Consider the following 18,476-nt stretch of genomic DNA (forward strand, 5'->3'; position numbering starts at 1 on the left):
GTAACAAAGGTGGATTTAACTTTGCTTTTACTGCCTGTAATTATGCAAATATTGGTCAACAAACAATATATTACAATTATTCAAAGAAGACATAAGGTATGAGGGAGAAAAAAACACCAAATCTCTAACAATCTCTGTGTCTCTCTGCCCCCCTCCCCCTAATTGCCAATAATAAAGCTTGACAATAAGCTTGACCCCCCCTACTGCATCAACAAGTACTCTACCAATGTAGTCTAATCCCACCCGGTCCAGTGTACAACAGTGTAGAAAATGGTTGTACCTCTTTCAAAAGCTTCATGTCGGTCTTGTGACTTTTCTGTCTGCTTTTCTTTTCTCTTCCACTCCAGCCCCTTCTGTGCCCCTCGGAGGCCAGTCAAACTTCTGTGCTGCGTTTGTTTGGCTTCCCTCCTATCATAAATCTAATGTTCCAGTTTGCAAAACCTATACAGCCCATGAGCTGCTAAAACAACAAGACCACCTGACCGGGGAGGAAGAAGGAGGAACATATCACATGCTATATACATAGTATATATTAGTATGTACTCTACAATATACAGTATATATTATGCAATAAACTTTGAATCCCACCTTGTGTCTGTGTGTGTGTGTGTGTTACTGTGTGTGAGGCTGCTCTGTTAAACGGAGCATGAGGTGGACTCAATGTATTGATTAACCTGCACCAGTACCATCAAATATCATCACCATGATTGAGCATTTTGTCACTACAACACTGAGACCGAGGCCCGATAATTAATGAGCGTCTGGTTGGCCTTTACCTGAATGTGCTGCTTACACAATCTGAGAAAGAAATCACAGATAAAACTGATCACTGTGGATAGTTGTTGAGAAGAAAAGCGTTCACGTTGCTGAACAACAAATTGGATAAGGTCAGCATGGCGTGGGCTGTATTTCAATGTCTAAAATGGTTTTGACCCTTTCTACTTTATCTCAATAACTGCTAAGAAAAAATGGTCTTGAATGTAGGAGGGAGGTTTGTGTACAGAAACACTACATGCCACATCCCCTTTTTATAATAAATATACCCCATATGGGAACATTTCTATTGTTGATGTAGTATTGAACTGTATTTCAGTACAATTATGTCAGAAGTCAAAACGCAAATTTGTTTTAATTTCTTTAACGCATTAACGCAACCAATATTTCGTGGGTTGTAGCGGTCTCAGTTTTAGAAGCTAGGGTGAAGACACTGGCATCATATGAAACTAGAAAACCTAAAGAATCCATTGTTACCAATCATGTCATACTAGCTTGCTTGTCGCGAAGAGGGCTAAATATTGCTGTAAATTTACGCTAAATTTTGGCGAGGAAAAACTAGCATGGCCTCAAGACATGTGATTGAAAATGGGTTCTATGGGTACCCACGAGTCTCCCCTTTACAGACATGCCCACTTTTTATGCTAAATGCAGTACCTGTGAGGGTTTCTGGACAATATTTGTTATTGTTTTGGTTTGTTAATTGATTTCCAATAATAAATATATACATACATTTGCATAAAGCTGCATATTTGTCCACTCCCATGTTGATAAGAGTATTAAATACTTGACAAATCTCGCTTTAAGGTACATTTTGAACAGATTAAAAATGTGTGATTAATTTGCGATTCTTGCGATTAAATATTCAAATTAATTGACAGCCCTACTTTAAACTCTTGTAGCATATTTGCCCACTCCCATGTTGATACTGAAAGAGGATTAAATACTTGACAAATCTCCCTTTAAGGTACATTTTGAACAGATAAAAAATGTGTGATTAATTTGCAATCAATCGCGATTAAATATTTGAATCAATTGACAGCTTTACTTTAAACTCTTGTATCATAAATCCACTGAGAGAATGTTTAGCCTTCTTGTTTTGACTGGTGCCCTTCAGGTCACATGTTTACAGAGTGGCCAAGTGCTGCTGAAGTGGTTTGAACTTGGCGACGGGGAAGCATTAAAGGTTAAAGAGATTGTCCTTAAACTGAGAGGACCTGAGTTCACACCACCATACCAGCAAGGATCAACACTGCATAAGTGTCCCTGAACTACTACACCCGGACCCCTACCATGCAGCTGCAGGGCTGCTGCTCCGCGGCTGACCCTGACCTCTGACCTCCAACTGGAGGTGGCAGCGATAGAAAAGACAATTTCCCCTCCGGGATCAATAAATCACACCATTGTCTGAAAGAGGAGCCTCTTTGTTTAAATCGCCATCTGCTTACAAAAAAGAAGTTGACTTTTTTTCATCTACACTGACTATGGAAATTTTGTGTTTTGGAATTTTGCAGAGAAGATGCACAACACGACGGTAGAGATGCTTAGTCCAGCAGAAAAAGAGGCCAACTATAAATATACATATATCACAAACAGGGTCTGAAATTCCCTTTTTTTTCCACTGCCTGCCACTGTGGCAGGCAAGTATCTTTTTTGTTCGTCACTCAGATATTTCATCGGACACTTTTGAAATCTACGCGCTAATGTACTTTGCTATTGTCATCTGTAGTGGTTGTTTGCTTAAAAACACAATTCAAATAATTAGGAAATAAATGACTTTCTATTTAAATATTTGCTTTGATAAAATAAAAATCTTGGCATTAGTAGTTTTGAATATATATTATAAGTTGCTTAGAGCTAGTGTTAGGAGGTTAAACAGGTCATAATTCTCTATTATCTATTTTATTGCTGTGAAAACAACTGGATTTATTCAAGTTTTGCACTAAAATTATGTATATATATATATAATTTTGGTACAAAACTTGAATACATTTATCTGTCCGCCATGGCTTCCAGTCCCAAACAAACTGAAACATGCTACAGCGTGCGTATGGCATTATGTCACAATATTATGTAACAGGAATAGATAGTAACGGAAGCATGAGATGCCAAGGAATCGAACAACTGGGAACCGATTCTCAACGGGGAACCGATTCTCTATTCCCATCCCAAGGGTTTTCCCTGGCCTGCCGATTTGACTGCCAACAATTTACCCGCATTTGGAGGGTGGCGGGTGCTAATTTCAGACCCTGATCACGAATAAATGTTTCTGTTTACAAATTTGATTGAAATGCCACCACTGTGGCTGCAGTGTGAATCAGATCCCACTGATAGATGGATCAAAGCTGGACCTGCTGTGAGGCAACAAGTTGATGAATCAGAGAAGACCACCCACTGCTATTGTATAGGGGTGATGGGAGTCTCGTTCATATGTTCCTACATCATACAGCTTTCACACTGTAAGCCTCTGTTCAAATTAGTAAGAAAACTAGATTTTTTTTTGTCAATTGAAGATTTCCTTGTATTGATTAGATTTTACTGTTGACATTCAGACGCAGAGAGGAGGAGCATTCCTCCCTCAGGCGGGCTGCGCTTCATAAGAATGTCAGGCCGAGTCGGTCGACACAATATTTTTAATTTCCTACAAAAGGTTGTGATACTCTCCCTCTCTCCTTCCACACAGTTCCTCTTCAAAGCTCAGCAGTAACCCAGTACAGCCCAGTCCTGTCCTGTATAAGGCTCAGTATAGGAGGGTACCATAGGAAATGGAATCCGCTGCGTATAGAGGGGTTCACTCTATAGGCGGCACAACAGGGCGCATGGCCTACTTTTATCACCAGCTGCCTCACAGTGGGCCTCACTAACAGCTAACCGCCATAAACTCCAGTCCAGTACAATACAACAAAGCGGCAGCCGGGCCAGAGCTTAACACGCACACACACTAAAAAATTCCACCACTCCGAAACCAAACGGACGCTTCTTATGTTTCCTCACCATGATGTTACACAGAGACTTCAGGCTCAAATACCAGCTCTGGGCTGGACTTGTTTACTGATCCGGACAGTAAAATGAATGGAATCCTGTTTGACCAATAATTTAAACCAGGTATTTGATTCCTGTTTGGCTCCATAAATCCTCATCAAAGGTAAGTTAAGAAATCACAGAGGAGGAGCAGCACCCCAAACAACCTCCTTTTGGTCCAAACCTCAATGTGGGACACAAAGATCAAAGCCAGAGGGTTTTTTTTTCCCTCTGAGTTGGTACTGTACACTACAGTGGGTTATGGGTCCACGGGTATGCTCCCAAAACTGTCCCAAGTCCCTCTAATATCAGGTAGGCTGAACATAACATTCTTATTTTGGATTTGGTGTCATCTAGTTTGTATCAGTAAATCAGTTAGTTTGTAAATAACAGGAACACCTCTCTGTATTACGCACCACAAACCACATCCTCCAACACCTCTCTAGAAAACAGTTTCAACAGGCACTGAACATTCGTGAAGGCACACGGGACTGTTGTGTCAGACTGCGTCAGTTTCAGCTAGTCAACCTAATAAACTGGCAGCTGAGTGTATATGTGCTTCTGCTGCATTGTTTATGCAACAATAAAGGAAATGCAAACAACATGGTGAAAACAATATAAACTGGGAGATATTTTTGACATAAGGAAAACAACATCATAAGGGCTGGAACATGAAGTAAACATGCCAGGAATGTATGGAAACAAGCAGATATTCACGATAGAGCTGCAACAATTAATTGATTCATTGATTAGTAGTCGACTATTAAATTAATCGCCAACTATTTTGATAACTGATTAATACGTTATTTTATTTATTTTATTATTTTTTGTATTCCTTTTTAAGAAGAAAAGTCAAAAGTCTCTGATTCCAGCTTCTTAAATGTGAATATTTTCTGGTTTCTTTTCTCCTCTGTGACAGTAAACTGAATATCTTTGATTTGTTGACAAAACAAGATATTTGAGGACGCTCATCTTGGGCTTTGGGAAACACTGATTGACATTTTTTAGACCAAACAACTAATTATAGCAAATAGTTATATAGTTATGGGGTTGAGAAGTGCATACAGCAAATAAATTTGAATGTTCAACAACACCGAAACATTACTGCCAAATGTAAACTGACAGTAATCCAGGAGGCGGCAAAACACGACATGAATGTCAGCACCAATAGGCCACTGTGATTCAGTGCAGCAGAGACATGAAACAGGGAGGAGAGAGAAGGGAGAGAGCTCTGACTTCATCTAAACAGATGTCTGCACATCCAACACATGAGCCTGCATGCATTTGGGTGTGTCTGTGTGTGTGCATAAGTGTGCCATGTCTGAAAGATACTAATGCAGAGTCCCAATTGGCTGCAGAAGTGTGCTACAAAGAGGGAATGATGTGATTGGCTGGTACGTGACGCACCCCCTGACACAAATACACAAATAACAATTAAGTGGCCCTTGCTTCAAGCAACATGAGTCTCACACTCCACCCAGCCAACCACATGTAATCAAGCCCTTTGAAATAGACTTCAGTGAGATCTTTATCTGCAATCTACACAAAAGATTTCAAAGCGAAGAGATGCTTTTACATGTTTTTGTTCTAATTTATTCAAAAGTGAAAACAGAAAAATCTCTCTAGTTATCGATGAAGTTTTATACTGACTTGTAGAAGCATGTGAGCATTCAGATCCAATCTATGCTCCATAAAATGTCCCGACGGGTGAAAACATTCTGAAGGTGCTATATGCTGGAAATGCACATTTTCAAACAATTTTCCGGACCGGCCGATAGTTGAAGTCACATATCTTAGCTGATTCAGCCGCTGTAGATCAATTAAAATATTTAATAGCAATTAATCGCATGATTGTCCATAGTTAATTGAGATTAATCGCACATTTTTTAATCTGTTCAAAATGTACCTCAAAGGGAGATTTGTCAAGTATTTAATCCTCTTTCAGTATCAACATGGGAGTGGGCAAATATGCTACGAGAGTTTAAAGTAGGGCTGTCAATTAATTTGAATATTTAATCGCAAGAATCGCAAATTAATCACACATTTTTAATCTGTTCAAAATGTACCTTAAAGCGAGATTTGTCAAGTATTTAATACTCTTATCAACATGGGAGTGGACAAATATGCAGCTTTATGCAAATGTATGTATATATTTATTATTGGAAATCAATTAACAAACCAAAACAATGACAAATATTGTCCAGAAACCCTCACAGGTACTGCATTTAGCATAAAAAATATGCTCAAATCATAACATGGCAAACTGCAGTGTGTCAGTGTGCTGACTTGACTATGACTTGCCCCAAAACTGCATGTGATTATCATAAAGTGGGCATGTCTGTAAAGGGGAGACTCGTGGGTACCCATAGAACCCATTTTCATTCACATATCTTGAGGTCAGAGGTCAAGGGACCCCTTTGAAAATTGCCATGACAGTTTTTCCTACAAAAAATTTAGCGTAAGTTGGCAGCATTATTTAGCCTCCTTCATGACAAGCTGATCTAGTAGGTACCAATGGATTCATTAGGTTCTCTAGTTTCATATGAAACTAGAGAACTAGAGTATCCAGTATATATGAGTCCGCTACAACCTAAAAATCAAACAAGTTGCGTTGATGCGTTAACGAAATTAGTGGCATTAAAACTAATTTGCGTTAACCCATAACTAACTTTAACAGCCCTAATTATCTTATCTTAAAAAATGCTCCAATAACGCCCTGCTTTGAGGACGCATCTGAGCAATAAGATATATATTGGATAAAAGTGATGTGTTTTTGTCAGTTACAGTAATATACTTTCAATCTGTCTAATTCTTAACCATCAGTAATGAATGATCATTAAATTATCAACACCCGTAACCTACTCTACTGCACATGTAGCATAATGTGCATTAGCTATATGAATACAGGCTCTACTTTAACATACAGCCACGCACAGCAAAACTAGAACAGGTGTTTATCTCCTTCACACACGCCTCCTCAGCAGCAGTAAAAGTGCTGAGGATGCTGCTGAAAGCATGTTCGGTGTACCGGTGTATATACAAATCAGTGTGTGTGCGTTTGTGTATACATACAGGCACTATAATAACAACAGGGGCTGAAGCGAGCTGAGCTGGGATAAATACAGGTGGCCACCCTGGCTCTCTCTCTCTCTCTCTCTCTCTCTCTCTCTCTCTCTCTCTCTCTCTCTCTCTCTCTCTCTCTCTCTCTCTCTCTCTCTCTCTCTCTCTCTCTCTCTCTCTCTCTCTCTCTCTCTCTCTCTCTCTCTCTCTCTCTCTCTCTCTCTCTCTCTCTCTCTCTCTCTCTCTCTCTCTCTCTCTCTCTCTCTCTCTCTCAATGGTGCAGGTGACCTCTGTTTCAAACTCACACAGATTCCAACATGGGAACAACCCCAGCTGTGCAAACGAATAATATGTTAATGACATTAAATCTCACACACGTGCACGAGGGCTGTGGGCGTACAGTAAATAGTGGCAGGACGTGGGAGTATGAAAACGACTAGCCCATCAAAATATACTGTATCACTTATCAGATTAAAAGCACCGAGAAAAACAGGTCACAGAAGAACGGTTAAGATTTATGGCGTCTCACGAGTGTCTCCTTTTGAGGTTTTAGGCCAAAAAAACATGTCAGAACGCACTAGATTTATGCTCCCTATCCCCTTGAACATCACCTTCACTTACTCCTCTCCTAGCATCTATTCCGCCCCCCAGCCAAGTCAGTGTCGCATTTTAACAACTTCTGAATGCATTACAATCACAGGACGAGGTGTCTGACATATAATAGGGATGGGTATTGTTAAGATTTTAACAGTACTACTACTCTTCCCCATACTGCTTATCGATGCGGTACTTTAACGGTACTCTTAACGGTTATTTTTGTTTTTTAAGAGAAAAAAATCAAACAAATTAATAACAAAATTAACATTGCTTTAGCAACAACAGCATTGTTTTAAACAAATCACTGATAATGTGATAATTAAAATGTAAAATAAATAAAATAAACAATTATTTATAGTGTAAGAAACGGCCGTGTTTTGAACAAATCACTTGTAATGTTATAATTAAAATGTAAAATAAATAAATAAACAATCATTTATAGTGTAAGAAACTGTCATCTTTTGAACAAATCACTATTATAAACTGTAATGTGATGGTGGATTGGGCAACGAGTGATGAACTACGATCTAGTCCGTCGGTGACGGTGCATTTCTCCACGGACTTCACTATCATCATACTTCATCATATACAGTAGGTCTATTACTGAAGGATGTTCCATTATATCCTATTTTATTTTTATGATGTGGGACATCTGAATCCGTATATGAGTCCGACCCTCTGGAGGTAGCTTGAGTTATTTCTCATCGATCAGCTGGAGGCCACGGATCAGGCTCCAGTGTTTCCCGTAAATTACGCCTGCCACAGTTTCAAAATGAAACAACGATATTTTTACACTTCTCGACGGGTGGGGGTCGGCGGGCGCACGGTCTGCCCAGGGGCTTCAACTCGGCGGGTGAATGACGGCCGCTCTCCGGTGCATTTCCTCCGTGTGGTGCACACTAGGGATGCTCATTTTGAAAAATTTTCTTAACCGATAACCGACCTTCGTTAACCGATTATTAACTGTTAACTGACAAGATTTGTGCCTCATAACGTTAATCGGTTAAAACGCTTAATGTCGGTCAACGGTTAAACGGTTAATTATGGACATCCCTAGTGCGCGCCCCTCACCCAAACCTCGCCGCCACTGTATCTGATGCACTTCCGCTAGATGTTATGACAGATTGCTCGTGTTTCCACCCTGACAAGCAAAAGACTTGCTGCGCTTTTGGCAACGATCACAGTCTGCATCGACTCGACTTAAGTATAACCCACACTTTCGACCGTTACAAATCAGAAACAGAGTTTGTGAGATCAAAGGTGCATGTTAATGTTTATGTAGCCTAAATAAATAGGAAATCAATTTTCTTAATTTCTCCAATACCGATTGCAGAACCGTTAACGTCGGAGCTTATCGATACTACGGTACCCGGGGCTTGTTTAGTACCGGGTTTCGGTACCCATCCCTACTTATGAATACATACAAACATCAAAGGTGACATTTTAATTCCCTCATCTAATAAGTCTCCACTTGGACACTGTTTTAACAATATACCTGGCCAATAACCTGTGTAAATTCTCAGTATGCGGTTCATTGCCACACAACAAAAATCCACATTAATTTTGATCTCGTCTGCCATGAAACTGGTAAAACTATGAGTAATCAACGTCTATTTTGTTCACCTAATTCACAAGTGATTTGCGTATACTCAAATTGAAATGCAGTGTCTGATTAGATTAAAATTCCATCCATTTCAGATGATATTCAAATGTGTTTTGACGCAGCGGGCCTGGCCTCCTTCTGTGTTCCCTCTCATGCCGCCAATCCGCAACAGCAGCTTTGAACTTTAGACCTTGTTTTCTAGGCAGAGGATGAAAACGAACAGGCCGTCGGGCCGCTGGCAGACTGACAAGGAGACAGGAGAGGGAGGAAGAGAGGGAGAGACAGAGAGGAGCTTGTAAAGAAAGGAATGAAGTAATGAAGTAAAAAAAAAATAAGGCGGGAACTGAGGAATGAAAGGGGAAAGGGAAAGAGAGAGGGATTGAAAGGGTAACGGAGGAGCAAAGAAAAAGAGGCAGAAAGGGGGGAAGGAAATTTTAAAAAATGAAGGAAGAAAGATAGCAGGGACACGTGGTTGAGGAAATACTAGGTATAAGAAAATAAAGAAAGTGAGAATAAAGGGAAGAAATTATTTCCATTATGACCTTTCTTTTAGTGCCGCACACGATTCACACGTTTTCAAATCGTCATTGTTTACAACTGTTTCTTTGCGATGAATGTGTACGGCAGAACGTCTCTCAGGGCCCGAGGACGTCACGTGATCTGCCCACCGCTGTTACTGACAGCTTAATTGTGATGGCTTAAGAACTGAGGCCGTAATGTACTGAGTACAAAGTATACACTGAGAGACAGACAACGTATTCCTAGCGAGCCCCATTCATCTTCTAAGTGTGTTTCATTTTGTTTTGGTTTGCCGGTGTTAATAGAGGCGTGTGAGGTGAGGTGTACGCTGAAGTGTTCTAGGCGGCAGTCCAACCGCAGGAGACTTTAATTCTGTGTACAGTAGGATAGGAAGCAAGCCAATTACAGTCTAAGTCCAACTCTCTTCAGCTGCTCGTGTTTACTGCCCGACGCTTCTCTCATTCAGATCTGACCCCTTATGACACGATGCCACACCACTAGACACCGTACTTCAAGTAGGGTGATTTACATTGACAGCAATGAACTGTAAAAAATATTAGGGTTGCACAATTTTGAAAAAAATATCTAATTGTGATGAGGGCTGGGCAATATGTCGCTATTATATTGATATTGTGATATGAGACTAGATATCGTCTTAGATTTTGGATATCGTGATTTGGCATAAGTGTTGTCTTTTCCTGGTTTAAAAAGGCAGCATTACAGTAAAGTGATGTAATTGATAATTTTCTGAACTTATCGGACTGTTGCTTTTACCCACGTAGTCATTATATCCACATTACTGTTGATTTCTTTATTTATCTAAAATCTCACTGTGTAAATATTTGGTGAAAGCACCAATTGTCAATCCTACGATATTGTTGTAACATCGATATCAATGCAGTTGGTCAAAAATATTGTGATATTTGATTTGAGCCGTATCATCCCAGCCCTTATCGTGATTATTTTGACTGACATTGCAACTCCGATATGATTTGCGTTATTAGAGGGAATGATCATTTTTACATAATTATTCTCATTGTCACTGAAAAACATATTAAAATTATTTTGGTGTGATTTTTGCGGGGATCTGTACCAAACAAAAATGTTTTCTTAAGTCTGTACAATATGATGTGCAGGCCAGGACATCTCTGAAGCACCACAATATTTAATTCAAAATTATATTTTGATATTTTCACCCTTAACAAATATTGCAATTTCCTCCTCCTCCTGCAATTTGAAAATTTCAGTAGGCCATTTTGCGAATTCAATAAAATTTTGATTAATTGTGCAGCCTTAAGAAATATGTAATTTACTATAATTGTAGAGTTAAAAGTATCTAGCATAATGTAAAGAGTGCTGGTTTGCTTGTTCACAAAGCTAAAATACTAAATGTTCTCTGAAAAGTGGATCAAGTAAAATAAATAAGACATTAAAACAGGCTGTAATTCAGGCCAGATCTCTACTGACACACAGCACACCAGTAGTTCTGATGTCAGATCTGTATATTAGGGATGGGCAGATCCATACTGTGGTACAGATGCTACTCATTTGGTATCAATTCCTTTAACAAAATATCAATGATAGAATTATATAAATACAAACGTGGTGGGCCGCATCACTTCCAAACGTTTTCACTACTTCTGTACAATATTTGTGCAAAAACTAAGCGCACAGCGGCGCACAGTCGCACACTTCCACATCAAACATGAGAGAATGGCAGAGCGGAAACGTGTGGTGTGGTGCTACGTGTCATCTGCAGGTAAAAATACAGCAAGATGCACTAAATTGTGACCACACACAGAAACAAACATTTAAAAACAATGCACCCTGAAAGTTATAAGGAGGCTTATTATTTAATCATAACATTTCTGAGAACTACTGAACTATTTTTTTTACACTACACTGTACACAACATTTGTATTTAATTGTACTAATATTTGCTTTTGTAATAAATTTGTAATTAATGGCCAGTATTTTCTAAAAATTACCATTATTTTGAAAAATCACATGCCCATTTAAGAAACGATCAGTATCGGTATCAGTAAAACTTTGTACTTGTATTGTATCAAATTAAAAAAGTTTTGGTATTGCCTATCCCTAATATACTGTATGTCCACATAGGTGAACATGTTTTTGAGCTATTCCAAATCAAAACAAATTGTAAAAGCATTAATACTCCACAAACAAGTCATTAATTTTCTGTTCCTAGATAAACACACAACAAAAACATCAAATATGACCTCGTCCTTCCTTAGAGGGCCACCCACTACTTCCAAAGAGAAACATTCCCATCACATAAAATACGTCCGACTAAGTACACACCCGACTCCAAGCTAAATATGTTCTGACAACATTAAGATAAGTTAGAAAGTTGTTTTCTCTAAAGATTTCCCTGTTTCCTGCTCGGACTCGTTAACAACAACTGAAGGGAACAGCGACGGACGTGGTGGCAGCCTCATTCAGGAGAGGGGAGAAGCTGCCTGAGCATTCATCCTCTGAAGAGAGTTTCTGTGTGGTCTGCGTGCGTGCGTGCGTGCGTGCGTGCGTGCGTGCGTGCGTGTGTGTGCAACATCAGCCTGCGATGAGCAGCTCAGCAAAAGCAACTGGGTGTGTGTTCATCTTTTCATGAGGGACAACTAAATAACAAACCACACAAAATAACATATATTACTCTAACTATATACTCTATTAGCTTACTGTAAATGCACATTAAGGGGCCATGTCCACCAAAGCGTTGTTTTCCTAAGGTCAGCGTAGTTTTTTTAATACTTTAAAATGGGAAAGCAGCGTATTTACACTTAAACACTAGTAGCATGACGAGGCGCTGAGTATCTTTTCTGTGCCCAGTGCTGCATATTTGGCGGAGTTTTTCAGGTCGCCGAGAGTTGAAAATGTTCAACTTTGGATAAAACGCTAAGCTCGTCCCTGTCACTTTTTACCCAGTTGTCCAATCACAGTGGAGGAGGGGCGGGACAAATAGCCTACCGCATGACCAAATGTGTATGTTGTTGTATTCTTGTGTATGTTATGCTATTGTTTTTATTGTTTTTACTGTGGACTTCATGGTACTGGACCAAATGAATTTCCCCATGTAGGATTATAAATGTGATCTGAATCTGTATCTGAGCCAAACGATCGTACTCGCCAAGATGTTTCCTTGCCCACAAAATCTCATGAACCCACATAGATCGGCAGGTCCGTCCTCTCTCCCTACGTGCTTCAGCCTTCCCCTCATCCAGAGCGAGGGCCAGAGCAGGCACTCTGACTTGTGCCAACATGTTTAATTCCTCGGATATTCCGAATCACAGCAACCAGATGCAACCAAAGCGTCTCAGCTGAAATAACGCTGTGCCTCCAAAGTGCTCCCAGCTAAGCATTTTCAGAAGTGCGCCTGGTATTTTCAGCTGGGGAAAAAAAAACGTGGTGGTGGACACAGCCCCTAAAGGATCAGCAGATGAGGAAAAGAGAAAAGCTTGTTTTCAACAATGTCACAGCCAAAATCTCAGCAGCACCCGTCTAAAACATAAACACACTTAACTACACAGAAAACGCTGTGTATCACCATTTGAAACAAATCGGCTGCAGCGCATCTCTTTGTTTCACAGATGTTTGTATTATTTTGAATTGTTTTGCTTGAATTTTTATTCTAAGGAGGTATTTTAATGTTTGATTTATTCCAATAACAGTTATCAATGCCAACAGCTACCACTGGAAATTTCAATGATTTGTTGCTTACATTTACATTTCTGTTTACAGAATGACAAAGTCCACACCGGTAATGATTTGGGAGGAGGTCAGAGCTGTGGACTAAGAGAGGCCCTGTGACATGGTGACTGAAGGAAGTCCAGGACAGTAATCCTGACCAGCACAGCAAACATAAAGAAGGTCGTGGACCTCATTGGCTGGATAAGACTGGCTGGTTATGGCTATGAGGAGTATAGATACTGTACACAAAGATAACTTCACCATGTTCTTTGAAAGAGGCCAACATGTATTTTCTCAAATAAGTACATACAGTATCATCTAAAAGGTCGAGAATTAAAAGGTGCTTTCCTTGTCAGGCTATTGATTGCTCAATCAATTCATTCATAGGTGACTATAAGGATGTGATGGTAATAAACTAATAGACCGATTAAACCCAACACTTTACAAGAAAAGATGGCAGTCAATATGTGTAGCGCGCTTACTTTGATCTTTAACGTTGGACGGCTGTGTGTCTGGCCTCTCTGGTAGAGCTTTTGCTGCGGGGCCGCAGTTTTCCACCCGGTGGACGGTGGTGACGTGATGCAATCGGTTTGTGCCCGACCACGGTGTAGCACCGGTAACACCGACTACGTGACTCCATAAAAGTTATTGTACTATTATGCTGACAACTGATGTCCGTCAAATTAGCAGAAAGCTGTTTATAAACTGCTTACTTAGTACTACCAAAAGTCCAAAAAAACATGTTATTTAACTTAAAATGATAACGGATATAACTGATACTGCCACCAAAGTTCAGAGCAAAGCATATGAAGTGTTTTCTGTTTGTTTGTTCGTTTCTAGCCACGTCTATTTTAATTTTTTTTGTGTGTCCGGTTTCTCTTCTGCTTTGGTTTTGGTGGATTCCATTTCTTCTAAAAATGCATGCTGATTTAGTAACAAAACAAAGTAATCATAACAGAGCATGGCCATTTAAGTACACACAATTCATTTGCTGGCATATCCTGTCGTGAGTCATACATGACTCATGAAGCACAGGTTTACGGCTCTGTTATTAAAAACAAAACAACAATAAGGGAAGAAGAACATATTTTCTCTTTACCTATCATGACCCCTTTAGTTTGACTATTCTGTATATTCTTATCTTGCCGGTGTCCCAATGTCTTACCTGTATGCATACATAACATTACCAAACTATGAACCATTTCAAAGCAGCAGTGGGTAGAATCAGAGCAAATATGATTAAAAAAAGTTATCTTTATAAAACGGTTTCTATATCCTGACAGTAGTGCATGAGACAGATAATCTGACAGAAATCATGTGCCTCTTTTCCTCCGGTGCTCCTAACGGCATCTGCAAGATTTCACCGATCGGAGGAAAACAACCAATCAGAGCCAAGCTGGAACCTGGAGCGAACTCCGATCAAACGGTCAAACTAGAAATGACCTGTGATTGGCCAAAGTCTCCCGTCACGGGCTAGATTTTCTAAAGCCTGAAAACAGAGCCATGAGGAGGTGCAGAAGTCTAGTTTTCTCTCAGAACACTTGAATTATTGAAACATATGCTGAAAGGTTATTATGGAATTTTTGCCCAATGATGCCAAAAACATTTTGCCTACGGCGGGTTTAATGGAAGATAACACTGAAATTGACTGCGATCAAACTTTTGGTGGAAACTCCAAGGAATCACCAGACTAGCCGGTAATAAAGATAAACAATCGCAGCAGCCCTGGCAGCTACCACTGACCTTTCACTCCATTTTCCTCCCAGCAGCCAAACACGGTAGCTTGCAGCCGACACTCCTCCAGACCAAATCTCCCTGGGTCCAGAGCTATAACTCCCACTTCAGGCTCTTCCTCCGCCTTCCTTCCTTCCTCTGGTTTAACTCTGCTTCAACGATCCGGATATTCATTGATACTCCCTACACTCCCTACGCTCCCACGCCTTCTGTCTTCATTTACACCTTGAGTATTTCCTCCCACTACTCCCACCACACCAGTAACTTCCTTTTATTCCTCTCCCTCTCTCTTCTCTCAGAAGTTTGAACATTTGATGCAGCAAAACACACCACAGCAGCCTATAGCTGTGTCAGTGTTGACAGGGAGCGGGGGCAAAGTGCCAACAAGGTGAAACCTGAAAGTTAATGGTTAACCTGGTAATTGGGGTCAGCAGGGTGAGGGCAAACTCCACAAATATAGCACAAGCCATCACTGACATGAGGTAAGAGTTCAAGGAAGGGAATGAGAGGAGGGGGGAGCAAGAAAAAAAAGGAAAGATAAAGATGCAAATGCAATAAAAAAGAAAGCAAATCCAATAAAAAGGAGGGAAGATCTGAAAGGCAGGGAGGGTCAAAAATAACAAGACACAGTCAAAACCGAGTATATGGCTGGACCGTGTATGGTCAGGATTTGAATTTGTAGCTAAATTGTTACACAAATTGTTAGTGGTCATGTCTATAATGTCCACGCTTCCCATTCGTTGTCTATGTAAGCAGCCATGCGAGGCATTCTGGTAGCGTGGCGCCGCGATTGGAGAGACTGGGTGTCATTTGCATAGAGTTGAGGTCTAGGTTACTTTATGCAAATCTGTGGTGTTCGGGCGCCATAGCCGTAGGAACGTGTTTCAAGTGGGTTGTGCTGTGGGGATGACGCAATATGTGTATATTTTGAGCGTCAACCACTTCATTTCCTGCAGTCTGGTGATTTTTTATGCACCAGTTTATGGTGGAAATGTCCTTATTTATGGAAAGGAAAACACAAAATTGAGATACCAGGTGACCATTCAAAATGTGCATGTGGCACCATATTCACAGTCAATAGTAGCCTACATTAATTCATTATAATTCATTTCCAATCCCCTGGACTTTCTATGTGTGTTTCAGCAAGATTTCTGCACGTTCAAAACAAATCCCAGATCAGCATGTGTTCTCTGAGAGGTCAAGAATAAAGTTGTAATATTTTGAGGGAGTTGTCACAAGGGATGCTAATTTTGAATTTCTTTTTTAATAGATAACTGACCCTTGTTAACCGATTATTAACCGTTAACCGTAAAGATTAGTGCGTCGCATGCAGCGGTGCGCCAGCTGCAGTGTATGAACACAACAGACAACTGAGTCCCCAGTTCATCCGTCAGGGAGAGTAAGCAGACACGATGCTAACGGTATTGTCGAGGACACATGCAGCCACTTTCCCAGTCTCCGCCGCACCATTTAGTTTAGCTGCGAGGTTGTCAGCTGTGTGTCTGCACGGCGTAACGTTAGCGAGTATCCGACAAACCGTGTCTGTTTGGTTTGTGCTACGGTAAGCAGCTGTAGCGTTGCCGGTGGCTTCGTGCTCCCCGTTGTTATACACAAATACGCTCTGTCGGCGCGATGTAACTTAGCTGTAGCAGTGTGTGTACAGTTAATTTTTCGGTGAATAAAGGATACGACTCCTCAGCTCAAGACCCGAGCCAACTTCTTGTATCTTGCAACGCCGGCTCAGACTCTCTTAAGGTGGACTGTTAAGGTGGACCAGCTATTCTCCTTTAAGTGAAAAGCCGTTCCTCTGAGTTTTGCTCAGCTTTTTAATAGAATTTTTATATTTCTTTTAACCGTTTAACCGATAGCATTAATCGGTTAAAATTCTTAATGTCGGTTAACGGTTAAGCGGTTTATTATTAACATCCCTAGTTGTAATATTACCAAAGTAAAGTCACAATTTATTGAGAACAACATCATAATATTGCAATAAAAAAATCGACCTGCCATAAACTATAGTCTGGTGTGCATGACGTTATCAATCTGCTGTTACCCTTCAGACCGTCTGACAGACACACTACCACGTATTCTGGTCTCTGGATGAGACAAAGTTTCGGGAAGCGGCCGCAGCTGATGGATTATCATCATCAATGGTAGAAATCAAAGATAACATCAAATAGCATTAAAGAAATGCAGAACAGTGCGTCAGTAGTTTTCAATAATATCTTCTTATAGTGAGCATATATCACCAATTACGATATTAGTTTTCATGTAGTTTTTGTGTGTAAAATTGCTGCAGTGAACATGACTGCAGGGCGCACTGACTGGACACACCACGGTGACTGCAACACACTGTCTTCTCCATTCACCTACCGGCGTGACTCGCCACCTCTGGAAACTGCATGGCTAATTTATCGCATGAAATGTTTTCAGAACCACATTTCGGTGAACTATTTTCGTAATATATGAGAAGAAAGTTTCCAAACGAGCCACCATGTTGGTTCTGGTTCAACCAATCCTGTAACTTCATCACTCTATCAGTCAGTTACTCAGTGACAAACTTTTGCGTTTGTAAGACTGGCCCTCTGCGGTCCAGCACAAAAAAAGCACAAAAACAAGGGGCCGGGCAGGAAGTAAAGGAGGACAGAGAAAGGAAACAAGGAAAGGAGAGAGTGAAATAAGAAAGTAAAAGAAAACAGAAGAAAGTAGAAGGATTCCCTGAACTCAGAGGGAACCTGACAAAAAAATAACCTCTGGGCAAACAGTCACCCCACTTGGAAAATAATCTCAGTACACTGTGTGACGCCATTAAATCCAGGGAGCGTGATAAAAGGTTATAAAAGTTCAATGAGGCTGTTGGCAACTCTTTTCTGCAACCTATAATTCGGTTAATTTCCCAAGAATGTCAAATTAGAAAAATGTGTGAGACAACAACACGTTGGCTCAATTCAGATGCTTTGACGCAGATGGAGGTCTTTGATGTAGCATTTTTATGGCCATTTTGATTTTTTTGAGATAAATAAGTTAACAACTGCTGCATCCCGGCAATGCCACACTCCATTGATCGAAGCCAAAAGTAAATGCCAGTTTATAATGATTGTTAATAAAACAACACATCTTTTTCTTTTGATCTACACTGGACATAAACATCATACCAACTCGAGAACAATCATACATAGCTTGGTCTAGTGTGAGGTATTATACGATGTTACAAATTCAAATGAAAGTTCAACAGTGTATTTTGGTTAGCACCATCCCATCTTTGTTGACCAAGGCCATTTCACAAGTCTCTGGGTAAATGAAACACTCTTCTGTGGGTGCACAACACTATAAAAGGATTCCATAGTGGTAGACTATATAATTTAAAGCAATAATAAGTGATACAAATATCTATTAGTGCATCTTTAAAGCATGTTTAATTGTAGGGTTGCACCAATACCGGATCAGATATCGGATCGATATT

The 18,476-nt window shown here is 40.2% G+C and overlaps 1 protein-coding gene across 2 annotated transcripts in view; it reads right to left on the reverse strand.

The window, feature by feature from the left end:
- Nucleotides 1–18,476, reverse strand: part of LOC119489497 (vitamin D3 receptor A) — a 104,886-nt gene that overhangs the window by 41,577 nt on the left and 44,833 nt on the right. Inside the window, exon 1 of one of the 2 annotated variants that reach the window (XM_037772013.1) lies at nt 15,023–15,244. The exons of the other annotated variant lie outside the window; for it this stretch is intronic. The gene's annotated coding sequence lies outside the window, so the exon portion shown is untranslated. Of the gene's footprint in view, nt 1–15,022; nt 15,245–18,476 lie in introns of those variants that run through there. 2 annotated transcript variants of the gene reach the window in all.

This window comes from Sebastes umbrosus, chromosome 6, assembly GCF_015220745.1.
Source record: "Sebastes umbrosus isolate fSebUmb1 chromosome 6, fSebUmb1.pri, whole genome shotgun sequence".
Taxonomy (NCBI): Eukaryota; Metazoa; Chordata; class Actinopteri; order Perciformes; family Sebastidae; genus Sebastes; species Sebastes umbrosus.